This window comes from Apteryx mantelli, chromosome 6 (genome assembly GCF_036417845.1).
Source record: "Apteryx mantelli isolate bAptMan1 chromosome 6, bAptMan1.hap1, whole genome shotgun sequence".
NCBI classification, from domain to species: domain Eukaryota; kingdom Metazoa; phylum Chordata; class Aves; order Apterygiformes; family Apterygidae; genus Apteryx; species Apteryx mantelli.
In genome coordinates this window covers 50,768,628-50,783,529 of record NC_089983.1, presented here as the reverse complement: position 1 = coordinate 50,783,529, position 14,902 = coordinate 50,768,628, and the positions used below count along the sequence as shown (strand labels likewise).

Below are 14,902 nucleotides of genomic sequence, written 5' to 3'. Positions count from 1 at the left end.
GAGCTAGCTATTTAGCATACTTTCAGACGTGAGATTTTGTGTGTGTGTGTGTTCGTATCCACATTAGTAGCTAGATATTTGATATTCTGATGGTTGCTTACCATTTTCTATCTTAATGTGTATTAAGTTGGTTACACTTTCCCTGATGGTGTGGTCCATGTAAAGTTAACCTTTAAAGCTGTTTAGAAAGATTCTTCTGGAAGAGAATATATATGCGTGCAGGAGCTGAGGTGAAAGGGGAGGATTAAATATGACTATCTCCTGCAAAATTTATCTATTTTTAAGGCTAACTCTCCCAATGAGTTTTAATGTTTTCTCAAGCCTAGAGAAAGTTTCTTTCCCTGTCTCGCTGTTCACAGATGTGCAGTGGTTGCGTGCAGTCTAACTGCAATCAGATGAGTCTGAGCGCAGGTGTAAGGGAAAATAAAGGAATACATGCCCAGGATTGGGGGATGCAGGAAGGCATGTGGCAACATAACGTGACATGATACCATTCTTCTATTTTTCAGTCTGTGTCCAGCCATAAAGGAATGGAGACTTGCATCATCTTGCCAAATCTGCAAGACACAGCAATAGCAGAGACATCAAATAGCTCATTTGGGAGGGATGCAAATGAGTCTGGGAGAGGGATAAAACTAATTAAAAGAAAAAAAAAAAAAACACCCCACCCTCTCTCATCTCCTGCCTTGTCCTTGCTTTGCTCTTTCAGAAGCCACGTCCTTCATGGGAAAGGGTAAAGCACTGGGCTCTTTATCAGTAGTGGAGAAGCTTCTTAGGGTAGGGAGAGAAGATAGGTGGGGGAAACAACACCATTTTTTTCTCCTGCCAGCTGATCCTATGAAGTGGTGCTTAAATTTAATGAGAGACTGACACTAAAGTAGGATCTAAGCACACCCATTGTGGAATAGTTAGACCTGCTTTTTCCCCCCTGTGGGTCTTCCCACCCCTCTCCCCAAATGCTGTCTAAATTAATTCCTGTTCTTAGGTATTTGAAACTCTCAAATGGGGATCTCTTTGTCTGCTCTTGTGTATTTTTTCTTCTACTGTGTGTAAACAGATTAAAAACTTAGTCCACTCATCTCTGCAGCTGTATAGAGCTACAGGGGTGGTGGTTAGTGTAATAGAGTTGTGAGCGATAATGACTCTCTTCCATCTTTGCGTGTGAAAATTAGTGGAGATTCTTTGGGCTGGATTGTAGGTTGGTCTTAATAGCTTATTTGCTTTAAAACCTTAGGGTAGATAAGATTAACGCGCTTTAAGAGCATGTGAGTTAGTGTTCTCCAATGTTATCTAAAAACAGACCTTTAAAATCCCGCTCTAGACAAATCCTTAATGTGTAGTCTCTGAAATTGTCATTTACATCTTTTACATGCCTGTACATATTTGTAAAATAAAGAATGGAAAGCTGAATTCACAAAAGTTTGAAGTATTTTGAGATCATCAATTTAGAAAATGCTATTGACAACAAAATATTTCGTTTCGTGGAAATGCTTTCAAGAAACTCCTTTAATTCTTGCCTTTTTCTTTGCTATGTTTACAGCCAAAACAAGGTTTTTGGGTAGTGTTTTCAAAAGCCTAAAAATGTAGGTGAGTGTGATCAGGTAGTTCTAATGAAATAGTTTTCTTTGTTACATTGGGCTGTGAGCGTGCATGTGACCCGGTTTCAGCTGATGAGCGATCCTTAAAATGTGGCCTCTTGCGACTGTGCCTATACAGCCGGGTGTTCGGGTGTTCGCAGGTTTCTCTTTCAAAGTGATTTACACTTCTGAGTCTTACTGACATTTGGTACGTGCTTTTGAAATTTTACTCGCATAACAAGAACTACAGCGAACTATGTTTATAAAGTAGCACTGAATCTAGCCTTTTACTTTCATTCAGTGAGGCGCTGTCTTACAGAGGGAACATCAAGAGTGTGTCAATAGTACTGGTAATGTGAAAGAAGTAGTAGTATATTTTAGAAATCTGATGTTCTTTGTTAGTAGTTTAGATGCTGACTTTCCCCTGGAAAACCAGAACTGACCTTATGATTCATCTGCTGGTGAATAGTCAGCATCAGGTGCTGCATCACAGTCCTAACAAGTTATTATAAGTTCCTTTCTTTAAACAGGGTTCTTTTGATCTGCTCTTTCATTTCGTGTTGCATTCATCCTGGCTGTCAGTGCTCCACCTTGTTTGCTGTACCACTGCTGTCCATTAATATCGCTCTGTGGTGTAGTGGGTATGCCTGGCAGGCCGAGCAGTATATTAGGTCCCAGATCCAACAGGATCTGCCTAGTTCTGATTAAAACATGTTTTGCATTCTCTATGCCTGCAAAGTAGTTTGCCACAAACCCTTAAAAACCAACCCCTCTAATGCCCCCAAGATAATTGTTGTCCCTCATCTTAATCGATCATGCTCCATTCTGTTTTAGTACAAAGGCAATAAAAGTCTCTAAGTAATTAGGGTAGCTTCTAGTCCTTCAGATCAGCAGTTTCTTTATGTTCAGGACAGATCTGAGTTTCACATGTGGCTATTCAGCCTTGTTCTACTAAGTTGCATGAGATGGTGTAGGTGCAGTGTGTCCAAGTAAACTGTGACTCTTCTACTGGGGAGAGAAATGTTTGAAGGGAAATGTTATGGAGGTCTTAAATCATGAATACAATGCGCATAAATGCGAAGTCATGATTATACATTATTTCTCATGATGTTATAGCTAGGGAATATGATGTGTAATCAGTAGTCAGCAGTTTTAAAATGCACAAAGTGCTTCTTGTATGGTGCCTATTTAAGCTGTGGAATGATTGTTGTGGGACATTCAAGAGAATTTTTCTTCAGAAATTAATTGGATGTACTCATAGGTCCGTGGGTGGACCATTAAACACAGTGGTCCGGATGCAGTTTCTGGCTTGGGAATTTATCTCTGACTGATGGAAAGCATGGGGAGGAAAGGAGGAAGAATGATCTTTGCATGCAATGTCCTTTTTGCATCTTTCTAAGCCTCTGTTGCTATCCTCCTTTGGAGTTGGTAGGTTACTGCTGAGTTAGGTGGACATTTCATTATTTTTGTTTTTCCAGTTGACCTCAAGAAGCAGCTAAATGATAAAGCACTGATAAAAAGGACTTCTGTAGATGAGCATGTCCCCTTCTTGAAATGCTCCTGGCTGTGTCAAATCATGTTACTGTTCTGTTACTTGTAGTGCTTCTGAAAAGACACCTATGGAAGTGTCTCTAGCTTGCTGTACACTAACTCAAGTCCACAGCTGACATGCATTATCTTTGTTAGAAAAAAGCTAATTGAAACAGAAAACATCTGGTTTGGTTTTCTGAGGTAGACCTTGGTTCTTCATTTGTGTTGTCTGAAACGAGCAAAGATAGAGGAAAGAGGTGGTGGAGGGGAGCACCACCTGCTATAACCTAGGCTTTCTTTACAGAATAAGAGATAACGCTGCAACTCTTAGTTCCTGTCCTAAGTACCTAGAACACTCCTCTTCAGCACTCTGAAGACACCGCTAGACCTCAGCTGAATGGAAACAGGGAGGAGGACCTCTTCCTAGTCTTTTAGTGCAATTGTAGTTAGTTGTTCTCACTGGAGGTCAAATGTTTCTTGTTCTGACTACACACTACTTCTCTGCTAACAAGCAAACTGCAGAAGAGAATCCAACACGCCCTGCTTCTAATTGCAGGTCTGCTCTTTGTCTGGCAAGTATCCTGTAAAAGTCGGAGCAGGTTGGCAGCTTCTCGACAGCTGCCTTTGGCTGGGTGGATAGCTTGGAGGCCAGAAGTGGCTTCCTTTTGAAGTCCTGCAAGCTGCTGATCGCTACTTTTATGATGTGTGTCTCAGCAGGCCCCCCAAACCTTAGTCGTTGAATAGCCTGGGGTTCCTGGGTAAACAATTTTATGCAGTCGGTGCTGTAGTTCCACAAACCCTTCTGCTGGATACTAAAGCCAGGAAAGTAGTTCTGCTTGTCCCTCTCCATGTACTGTCCTTTCTCTTGTTCTCACGTTTCTGTAGCCATGTGGTGAACTGGGTAAGGGCACTAACTCGGTTAAAACCAAGTTTGTCTTCACTGGATTAGTTCTAACCAGAATTAATTCCTGGTTCAGTTTTTTGTGCTGGCACTATGGAGGGATCTCTATGGGTATGAATGGTTGAGGAAGCAGGGAGGGCTTAATGTGTTTGTGAAAACCATTGCCTTAGCTGAGTATGTTGTGGGTGTGTTGACTTTCCTGGCTGTAACCAAAGATACTTTTCAGAATTCTTTGGCTCAGTTTCTGTTGGTGTCAGAGTGGATCTATTTTGGTCTCATGGAAGAATTCCCGTAGGTTTCTTGGTTGCTGTTGTCTTTCACTTGGTCCTCGTTGTTGCATGAATGCATTTCTTGAACGTGCAGCTCATGCAGGATTTGAAAGTTCTGCGTGCCACAGCTCTGGTGTGACTGCTCTAAAGCCTTTCTTGCCTTCATTTTTGTTAGACTTGTGATTAATACGGTGGCCAGCTCATCCTCTGCGAGACTTCAGTTATGATGGCAGACTTGCCTGCGTTACTCATCCCTTTAGCATTAGATAATTTCCTACAATGTCAGTTAGTATTGGAATTGGAGGCAGAAGAGATGAGATCTAAATCTCCCTAGGAAACAAATGTAAAATTAAACAAAATACATGTTTGTATTAGACAGTTTAAAACAGACTGTGCTATTTAGGGTGCTCCACTGCAATAAAGTTGTCTCTTGTGTTTGTGTGGGTGGACTGGAACAATTAAGTCATTTTAAGGCAGAATCATAAAAGAGAGAGGGGAAAAAAAGATAAGATAGTGGTTTGGTTTAGGAGAGAATAAATTGTTTCATGTGTTACATTTGTGAAAGGATAGATGGTACCTTGCAGGTTGTTTACCAGTGATAAACATCCTGGCCATGCTGCATGTTGAAACTCTTCTAGGCTTCATTAGACCTAGTATTTTATTATGCTTCTTTTATCCATTAAGCAGTTAGTCTACAGTCTGCACTGCTGCTTGAGTGTAATTGCCTGTTGGAGTTGCAGTTCTGTGTAGCAGCCTGCTAAAACACTGACTGGTTTTGACTGCATGTACTGCACAACTCCCAGGCTGCAGAATGATTTGGCAATGTATTTTAGACGGCCATCAGTCTTGTAGTGTTGGAATATTTGTGTGACTCCTTATTTTCTTGTGCCAGAATGAAAAGATTTATGATGTGTAGTGCACTAGTCCACATATTAAATTGGCTAGTTCATATCTACCTAAGAGTTATATTAGAATTTGAGTTGTGTCAAAATTAAAAATTTTGAATTTGATTTTAAATGCTGGCTCAACTTAAATTATAACGAAAGTATTTAGGTATACTGGTAGCTCATGAAACAAATACAGACACTCTTGCAAATGATCTAGTTAAAAAAAAAAAAAAACACACTTTGTTTTGGATGAATGTGATTACAATAGAAAAATACAGTAAAAGAGTTGGAAAGCACAGGCTGAAATTCTTCTCCAGGCAATCATTCTTAAGTATTGAGCATTGATCTAAGCAGTAATTTTTATACCACTTGACTTGTATTTTTGGACTGGATCATAAAGTGTGCATTCATAATGATTGCAGATGTGTGATGATTAAAAAGATGCTTACACAGCACTTTTCACTCTGGCTGCCTTTCCTCTCGAGGGTGATAGGCGTCAGTGTGGTAGGAGACCATCTCCGCTTATGCTTCTCTCTGCTCTCTGTGATTCAGGACCTGTCCTCAATGAAGAGTTAGCGTAGGTTCATCTTCTTCCTCTATCTATGGCCAGAATTCTTTTGCTGAAATTTAGAAGCAATTTCAGTGCAGGCTAGCTAACCGAGCAGAAGTGTGCGTAGGAGCTCAGGTACATGTTTTACTTTGCAGTGGTGGTGCAGGTTAAATCATCTGAATATTGGCTGCCTTCCAGCACTTTTGCATAGTTTGACCCTTCTCTGTCCAGAAAGAAGCAGGCAAGTTATTTCAAGTCACTGGGAGAGAATAAAATAACTCCACTTACCAGACTGCAAAGAAACCTGGCATATGCTACCCCTCCCTGCAAATTCCTGTCTCATATGTGTACAATATTGGTAAAGACATATCCTGGAGTATGGCCAGTGGCTTCACATTTTCCCATTGTGTCATAATTTGGTCTTTTCTCTATTTCTGTTCTCATGTTTCGTCCTCCTTGCCTTTTGTTGTCAAGACTACGTACCTTTAAAAAATTCTTCCACAACTCCTTGGCTTTGTTTTTGCTATTTCTTTTAACCTCAAATTATTTGATCGTCAATTAGGCCTTTACAAACGTGCCAGAAACGCCATGTAGGCACTTTTACATGTGTTTGTGGCCCTGCATGTTTGCACCAGCCTTTAATAGAGAATAACCTAAATGAATACCATGTTCTGACTTGCTTAAGCAATACGGTATTTTTTCTGTCTCTGTGCAAGTTTTACACACACATGTAAGACTCATGTCCTTACCTCTGAAGCAAAGCTGTGCATAATTGTTCTGCAAAACCTGTTCTAAAATCTGAAGCTATTTAGACCTTTCCCTCCATACAAGTTCTTTATGATTCAATATTTTGAAGAATGATTACATCAATATGATTGTTTCTAAATTATAGAAATAAAGACCCAAGCAGTATTAAAATATCTTTGAAAGAAATATGGTATTTCCATGCCTTGTGCAAAAGTGGCATTTTTGTGAGTAGAAAAGTCTTGGCTTCATCTTTTTAATTGGGATTTGGTACTGGATGCTGTTTAGACATTCTAATAAAACATTTATTGGACTCTAAGTACGACAGTGTCCAGGATTTTAAGAGGATTTTATCTTGTTTTTCCATTAGGAAGGGCAAAATAATATGCAGTTATGGGCCAAAAGATGAAACTTGCTTTTAGAAGCTGTCAGTTTTCTCATGCAGTTACTTGAATCTTTGGTGAGAGACTAGTGTTTTTTTGAGCCTGCAGTGCAGTTTTCTGCCCCCTTTAACAAAGGGTCCATTAGGAGTAAAGCTTGCTTTATTCCTGATCTGGGAATTTGTAAGACTTCGATGTGTAGACCAGTTATAATTATGTTGGTATAGTTCCCAATGTGGATGCTTTTTTATTCTGAAAAAGGCCCCGTTGCATGCAAACAAGAATATTGAAGGCCCAGAAATGTTAGCATTTGAATGGTTTTGGCTTAGCTTTGAAATGAATATCTACTGGATATAGAGCTCTGGGGAGTGGAATAAAGCAAATGGAAGAGGTGAATTAACTTGAAGTTGTTCTGCAAGGCTAGGTTAATAGTGCCACCGCACATCAACACAATAGCTGATGAAGGCAGAAGAAAGATTGGAGAGCTTGTTTGTATTTGGAGGCTATTGAGAAATGAAGTAGATGTAATTCAGAGGCTGCTGTTCTTCTGCACTGAGTCCTTTTGTAGACGTTCTTACTCCGCAGCATGAGTCCTTTTACGGCTTAAATGCGTTTCCTGTGAGTGCTCGCACTACCCTAGCAAGGAATAGTGAGAGCTGTTCCAGGCTGTTTTCTTGTGTAGACAAGCCTTTAATTTGCAGCTTTTGAAAGACTGTGGTGTTTCCAGTGCATGCTATTTTATTGAGTCTCATGATACTTGATGGGCTCTTTTGAGACGTGGTTGAAGAAATCAACAGATTTTCTCTTTGAAGAAGGAGAGAGAGAGAGGAAGCAGATTTACAGTCTTTCCTGGCTGTGATGGAAAAAAATGGGAAAGAGGGAAGCAAGTGCATTTCTTTGGGCAAGTGTGTGCCTTAAGATGCCAGAAAGCAAAACTTATCAGCCAAAAACACATGATTTCTAGGGAGGGGGGGAACCTACCTGATGACATTTGAGTGCCTCCTTGCAGGAGTACTGGGGTTTTATGGTTAGGGGTGAGCAGTGAAGGTTCCCCAGTTATCTTGATGCTGCCTTGTTGAGAGTAGCATGTGGTCTTTCCCTAAAGAGTCTTTTCCATGCTCTTTTGGCTCTGAAAGCTTGATAACAGGATAGAATTCTTTGTAGGATTACTTGATTGTGGGGCTTTGCAATCATTGGGGAAATAAAGACCTTAGCTTTGTGGAGAATCTGAGAGAGCAAAGGAGGCTCTGTCAGCAGGCTTTGTGGGAGATCTGACAAAATAGTTGGCAGAGAAACGCAAAAACTGGGGGAAGGTAATTGCCTGTGTGAGAAATGAGACAGGAAGCAACCTGGAACTTGGAGAATCATTGCTAACTGCTTTGTGTAGGGTCTCCAGCTTGAAATCCAAAAGCCTGGGAACTCCAAGCAGTCCTAGCGTAGGGGTCACAAGGTTTGCAGAGGAAAGAGCTCATATGCCAGTAGTGAAGGTCCCCTGTTTTCTCAGACCATTAACAGATGATAGTCTTGGGGACTTGAGTTAGAGTTTATGACTGGCTTTTTTCACCAGATTTATATAATTGGTGGGGGTGAGAGGAAAGTTGAGGCTGGCTTCTTGAGCCTCCCTATGTTAGTGTGAGAGGTGTTAATGGCAAAAGGCCAGACGTGACTGAGGATCCATAACAAGGTAAGTTATTGCTTATCAGCTGGTAATTGGTGGTGTTGGACCCTGCGCGAACACTTGCTTAGTCTTTTGTGCCTATGGGTAGAACACAATAGTTGAAAACAATTCATTGAGATTTCAGCTGGTGTGTCTTATTTCATGTTTGGCTTGCAGTTCCTTTGTTTTAGTTAATGCATGCTCACTTGGTAAGCCATAGTAATGTAGTACCGTGTTATGGCTGTTGATGGGAAAACAGAAGAGATGTGTTGGTGGTGGGTTGCTTGTTGGATTCAGGATTGCCTCACCTGAACAGTTCTTAGCGGCATGTGCAACGATTCATGGGATGAGAACTGTGGTTGACAGCTTCTTGTCAGTGGGAGGTGCAAGAGAGCTTGAGGCCTCTTGGTGTCCCCTGTGTGGACTATGCTAGCAATGACCCTTCTGCAGGTTGAACTTTTAAGGCACCTCCAGGGAGGAGGGCTCTGCAAGCATCTGCTAAAGTGCGTAAGTGGCAGTTAAGTGTGATTAGAAAAGATTTCTTTCTAAAATGCTGATCTTTCTCCTCAGTTCAAGAAATAGATGTAACCCCTTCCCCCCAAAAACAAACAAACAAACAAAAAAAGCCATTTAGCTGTGAAATAAAACTTCTGTTCAAGGCTTTGGTGTGCCAACAAAGTGTAAAAATGTATGAAATAGATTTCCCCCACCCCCATCAAAATTTAGAAATGTTCTTCCAGATTTTTTATCCTCTTTGGCTTTTTTTGTCCTCATTGGTCTAGTTTCCATCCCACAGGTGTGTTTGGTTGTGTGTGTGTGAGAACTGCCTAAGTAATGGTTCTTTAAGTTTCATGTTTGGGCTTAGCTTTTTACTGCAGGTTTGCTCACTGTTTGTGTTGTGCTCCCCATGGCTCTGTACAAAGATGCAGCGCTGCCTTAGAAAGCCCTGTATGCCCTCTTCCATCATTACTGAAACATTTGAGGAAGATAGAGAAGGATGTCCCAGATTCAGTTCACAATGACATAATAACTCAAAAATGGATTTTGGACAAGCCTGTCTGATAAGTAAATTGAGAGCATTAAATCAGAGTTGTACGAGAAACACTCCAGTTTATAGTCTTTACCGAAATTGTTCTTAGGGTTACACCTGACATGCAATTGTTTGCTAAATGTTTTTTCTTCTTTGGTTCTAGTAATCATTGAGAAAAATATACTTAGTTTGTTAAAGGCCCTTTTTGTGTAGTGTTGAAGAAGGCTGCAGTAGCTGCTGTGTTAATAAGCACACCACACCAAGAAATAAGACTTGTATGACTAACCAGGAGTTGTAGATCAATACCAGTAATAAAGTAAAATGGCTTTTCTTATATACTCTTCTATCAGTTCCTTGAGAGAATGAAGAAATATTTAGGTATTTAAATGTTAAAGGTAGAGTCGGTTGATTCTTTGATCTTGAAAGACCTTTTTGGGGAAAAAAAATCGTGTCTTCTGTTATTTGTAACATCTAAATTAAATGAGTACAGTAAAGATTTTCCATGTGAAATATGCAAAAAAAAATTTAGCATTTAATTTTTGCTCTAAATTGAGTTGGGAAACTGGAAGGCTAATATTTAGACCTCTGTGGGACAATTTCAGGAAATAGATGAGACTTTAATCCCTGAGCTGACCTGCCCCTGAAGAGGGGGAGGAATTTTTTCTTACTGAAGAAATACACTTTACCTTTGCTATTGCACATTTAAAGTATAAAAGTTACTATTAACATAAATGATTGAACTCTTTTGGGTATAGTTTAATTTACATTTGTTTGGTGGTTGCTTTTCATTAAAAAAGAAAAAAAAGCACAGTAAATTGTGAATAAAGGTGATGAAACGCCCCCCCCACCCCCCACCATGAAGGTGATTGAAGGTGATTAAACACTCCCTCCCATCTGTGACATTTCTAAGTGATTATAGCGAAATCTTCCGATTTGAAATAGTATGCTGGCTGACTTGTGCTTGCTGGCGAAGGCAGTCGGACCTTGGTACCGGTAGATAGCTGAGCACCTACAAGCAGACAGATACAGCGACGGGCCAGGTGGGCTTGTTCCTGGCTCTGCTTCCCAGGCAGGGCCGGGGCAGACTTCCACGCGCGCTCTGCTAGGGAAGCTTGGTGCGGCACCGGCGCAGAGCGGAGAGGTCGGCTGGGAGCTCTGAAGGCAGAAGAGTGTTTTCCTCTGATCTGTGAATTGAGAAACAGGGTGACCTAGGCTGTCCCTGTCCTCTCCCCCGCCCCTTCCAGCCAACTAGATCAACTAGCTTTTTTACTTCGTTCAGTGTGCTAACTGCAGGTGCGGTGTCCTTTGTCTAATAAATTGGCTTTAATGGAGGAATGCTTTGATTTGTTTTTTTTTCTTGCATAACTCGTAAGCTTGTTTTTCAATGGAAGTAGACTTTGACATATTTTATTTGTAACATAATGAATAATCAAATATGTCACTTCTTATTAAGCGCAAACTATGAAAACTAGGAACCTGAGTTTCTGGATATTAAAGTAGGGGCACGGAGCTGCTTTTTTCCTGGTTAATGCAGTATACCAAATGCACTGTAAAGCAGAATTTCCTAAACAGCTTTCTCCTGTGCTGCCCTTCCATATGAACTGCGATTGCCCTCCTCCTTCCCATGCCTTATACTTTTATGTACGGTATGCATGATCTGGTTTCTCTCTTGCTATCTCTCACCACACACTTTTTTTTAATCCCCTTTTCTGGAAGAGTAGCTCTCAGTTGGGGTAAGCAAAGACTAACAGTGGTGGCTTTGGGGGACTGTGCCTCCCCAATATCACAAGCCGGCACAGCAGGTTGTCAGTAACAGTCTACAGTCTCCTCCCTTCCCTTCCATCCCCTGTTATTCTTAACAAGACTGTCTCTTCTCCTATGAAATGGTTGTTTAAAGCCTATATATAGTTAAACAATGTGTTCATTTATGTTGAACAATAATTAACTTTTCTTTAGAAAAGAACAAAAAGATGGGCAAATCCAGATGTAAAATTGATTATTTAAATTGTGACTCAACTTGGCAATTTAAACCACTTTGATCACTATTCAATCTGGAAGTATTTAAACACGTACCAGAAATTGAAATGACTAGTTCACCTGTGCAAACGTAAAATGCTGTTTAAAAATTTCTGTAAGAAACCCAGGTAAAATTCCAAATAGTGTTTCCTTGACCTTGAATTTTGCTTAGCTTTTCTTTGAATCATGATGCTAATACAATATTAGTCAGTTTATTTTGCATTTCTATAGCTACTTTTTCCTGGTAGTAGCACAAAGGAACATCTATCCTGTGCTGAGCATGAAATTCCCTATTCAGCAAAGCAGCCACAGGAAATGGAGAGTGTGGCTGTATCCAGGGGCATTTGGACACTGTGTGGATTTACCCGACATGCTAACTGAGAAAGGTCAGGCGTCTGAAGTGCTTTGAAATAGTAGGTCACTGTCATTTTATGCATTTCTAAGATTTTGAATTTGAGGGATGAGACAGGAGGAAGTGAAGTCTTAAAGCAATGCAGAGAGTCGAATAAAAACCCTTTACTCTCCTAGAAGAGAACTTCCAGTGGGGCATAATGCGGCCCCTGGAGTTGTGGGGCAGAGGATGGGAGCAGTCTAGGAAGAACGGAAGTCTCTTCATAGTGCTAAAATAACTCTGGCCAGTGCTGCTTGCACGTAGGTAGCTGGTGCAGAATGGCTGGATTTTCAGGTGGCCGGGGATTGTTTTCACCTGTGGAGCAGTGCGGAGCTGCAAAGATCCTTCGCTTGTACGAATCGTCCCTCCCAGAGCTGCTTGTTTGGCAGCTCTGCCTCTGGGAAGTTTACCACAACATTCTTTTGCAGCCTTTTGATTTCTTTGCAGTTCTGCTTGTGGGAGCCGTGGCATTGCTGGGTTTTGTACCACAGTTCAGTCCGCCCGCTGTGAGCCGGCTTTCCTATCGGTGCCTGCGTAGTGCTGTGACGGCAGGACAGAGGCTTACAAAGGGGTGACAGCAGCTCCTCTGCCTCCTTCTACCCTTTCTTCCACAGCTGAGCCTCTGTTTTATGGTGTCCGGTGAGCTGAGACTCCACTCGCATGGTCAGACACAGATCACTGAGCAGCCTTCGCTCAGAGTCGATGTTCTCGGCCATTTGTGGATAGGAGTGGCCTTATGCTCTCTGGCTCACGCGTGGTGCTAAGTCGTGGTTGTCTACCTCTGATCATACGGGGGCATAGCAGTTGCAGGTCTTCAAAGGAAATGGACTGAGTACAGAAATGGGATATGTGGTAGATTAGTTTAATTGGTGCTTGAGGAGGAGAACTGGAAGGTGATGTACAGCTGCAAGTCCAGAAATATGTGATAGTCTAAACAGTTGCAGGCAAGAAGTCATCTTTTATAAAGGACTGTTATTTAAAGATCCGTTATTGGTAGTTATGTTTCTTACAGCACTTTTTTTTTTAAATCTCCAGATCAATATTAACTTGTCTAGCAATGCTTGTCTTCCCTAAAATGCAGATGCTATATTGTTGAACATTTAGTGTCTTTGCTGAAGATCACAGCTGACGCCCCCCTGGCTGGGCTTTGTAGAACCTGTGAAGAAGAAAAAGCAATAGAAGAGGTGTTGATCCCAACTACAAAAACAAAGCTAGAGATCATGTTTTGCGTTCAGTTATAAAAGCTACTTAAAGTGTCAGTACGGAAAGAAGGGGGAAGAAGTCATTTGGCTCTCTCATCTTAGTCTTCTGCCATGAACAAGATCCAAAAAAGGCTCCAAATTCCCATCAGTTAAACAGCTGAAGGAGTAGGTGTTTCAGGCACCATTCATTATTACCCCGTAACTCCTTTCTGTGAAATTAGCACATGTTCAGTCTAATCCTTTTGTGAGCAAGGTGCCAATGTTTGAAAATTATCTGCTGTATAGGATACATGACTTCATTTCGTAGAGAATGGGTAGCTGAAAGAGACGATGGCCAAAGGAGAGTGTACGGACCCAAAGACAATTGGGGAAGGTGAAGGGTAAGGGAGGTACCAGAAAACGAAGTGAAAATGGTCTCTTTGGAAGACTTGGAGTGAGAGAAAATGAGCATGGTGATAGTAAGGAGAACACAATAAGAGGAGAAATCAGAGTGCTTTTTTAATTAAATCGTTTATGCCATGTGAAATTTGGCTAGCTACAAAAATTAATTTTGTACATTGTCATGAGCTAGGTATTAGAAAATGCTGCATTGCTCTTCTAATTCAGGAAAAAGAAGGTTTTGTTTGATTGTATGAATTGCCTTTTTTTTCCCCCTTAAATCTGATCAACAAATAACTTGCTGTAGTAGCTGTTGGCTGATTTGTGAGTCTCAAACTCATCTAGCCCAGTTCTTGACTCCCTATGTTCTGGGGATCTTTGAGGAATATTAGATGATTTTTTTTCTGAAAATTGTTAGCAGGACAGGAAAGAAGTCCCTTCCATCAGGTGACAGTAAGATGGCTCAGGCCTAAACCTCCAGTACAAATGAAATGCAGTCTTATCTGTGTCCGTGGTGAATATTACACAAATACAAGACAAATGACTATTCCACAGTTTAGCAGGGATGAATTGTATTTTTCCTAGCTCAAATTGTCAAATAAGTTCATGTTATTCAGCTAATTCTGGAAGTTTTAGAGATATTTTAGAAATTTCTGTATTTTCTCTACGTCAGGTGATTGAGTAATAGTTTCGAAGTTATTGATGAATAACTTCAGCTCTAATCTGCTTGTTGTGCTCAGCAGTACTTCGATTTGTGTGGAGTCCTGGAGTGCCTGAAATGCAGATTGGAGCGCTGGAGCGGTGGGGGGCATTGCACAGAGCAGCGCAGTGTTTCTGTTAACGGGATTGCATGTGTGGGGAAGCTGTCGTGATGTTTTCGGCTGTACTGGGCTTTGTCAGTGCTCTAAGCCCTGTTGCTTCACACGCACCCATTCTAGTTAATCCTTTTTAAAATGAAAATGGCCACTAATTTAGTAGGTGCCCTAGGAATAGCCAACAGCCAGCTGTGAAGCAAAAATCTGTTAAAACAGTAGTAGTTTCTGAAATGTGGCATAGAGGTTTTTTGTACGTATTGAGTAGCAAATTAGCATTTGAGTGTATGCTGTTGTTGCTTCCCTGAGGTTGACTGAAGTTGGCATGAGACATCTATTTGAAGCTGATCTTCATTGCCATGAGATTTTGTTAAAACAGTTGTACAATGTAATGGTTGGCACTCTGTCCTTCCACTTGCAACATGATGGATTCTGTTCAATAGGAACTATTTTAATTGGTTTCCACTCAGCATTATGTTAAAACTCTGCTGCTAGATGTAGAAATTCATGACATATGTTTTGTTTGTTCCTGAAAACATACACTTTATTCTGCTTTGGTCATTCAAATTCATTTTATG

The 14,902-nt window shown here is 40.9% G+C and overlaps 1 protein-coding gene across 1 annotated transcript in view; it reads left to right on the top strand.

Annotated features, from left to right (window-relative positions):
- The window catches only part of ACVR1 (activin A receptor type 1), a 70,314-nt gene that overhangs the window by 2,465 nt on the left and 52,947 nt on the right, over nt 1-14,902 (top strand). The window lies entirely within an intron of this gene.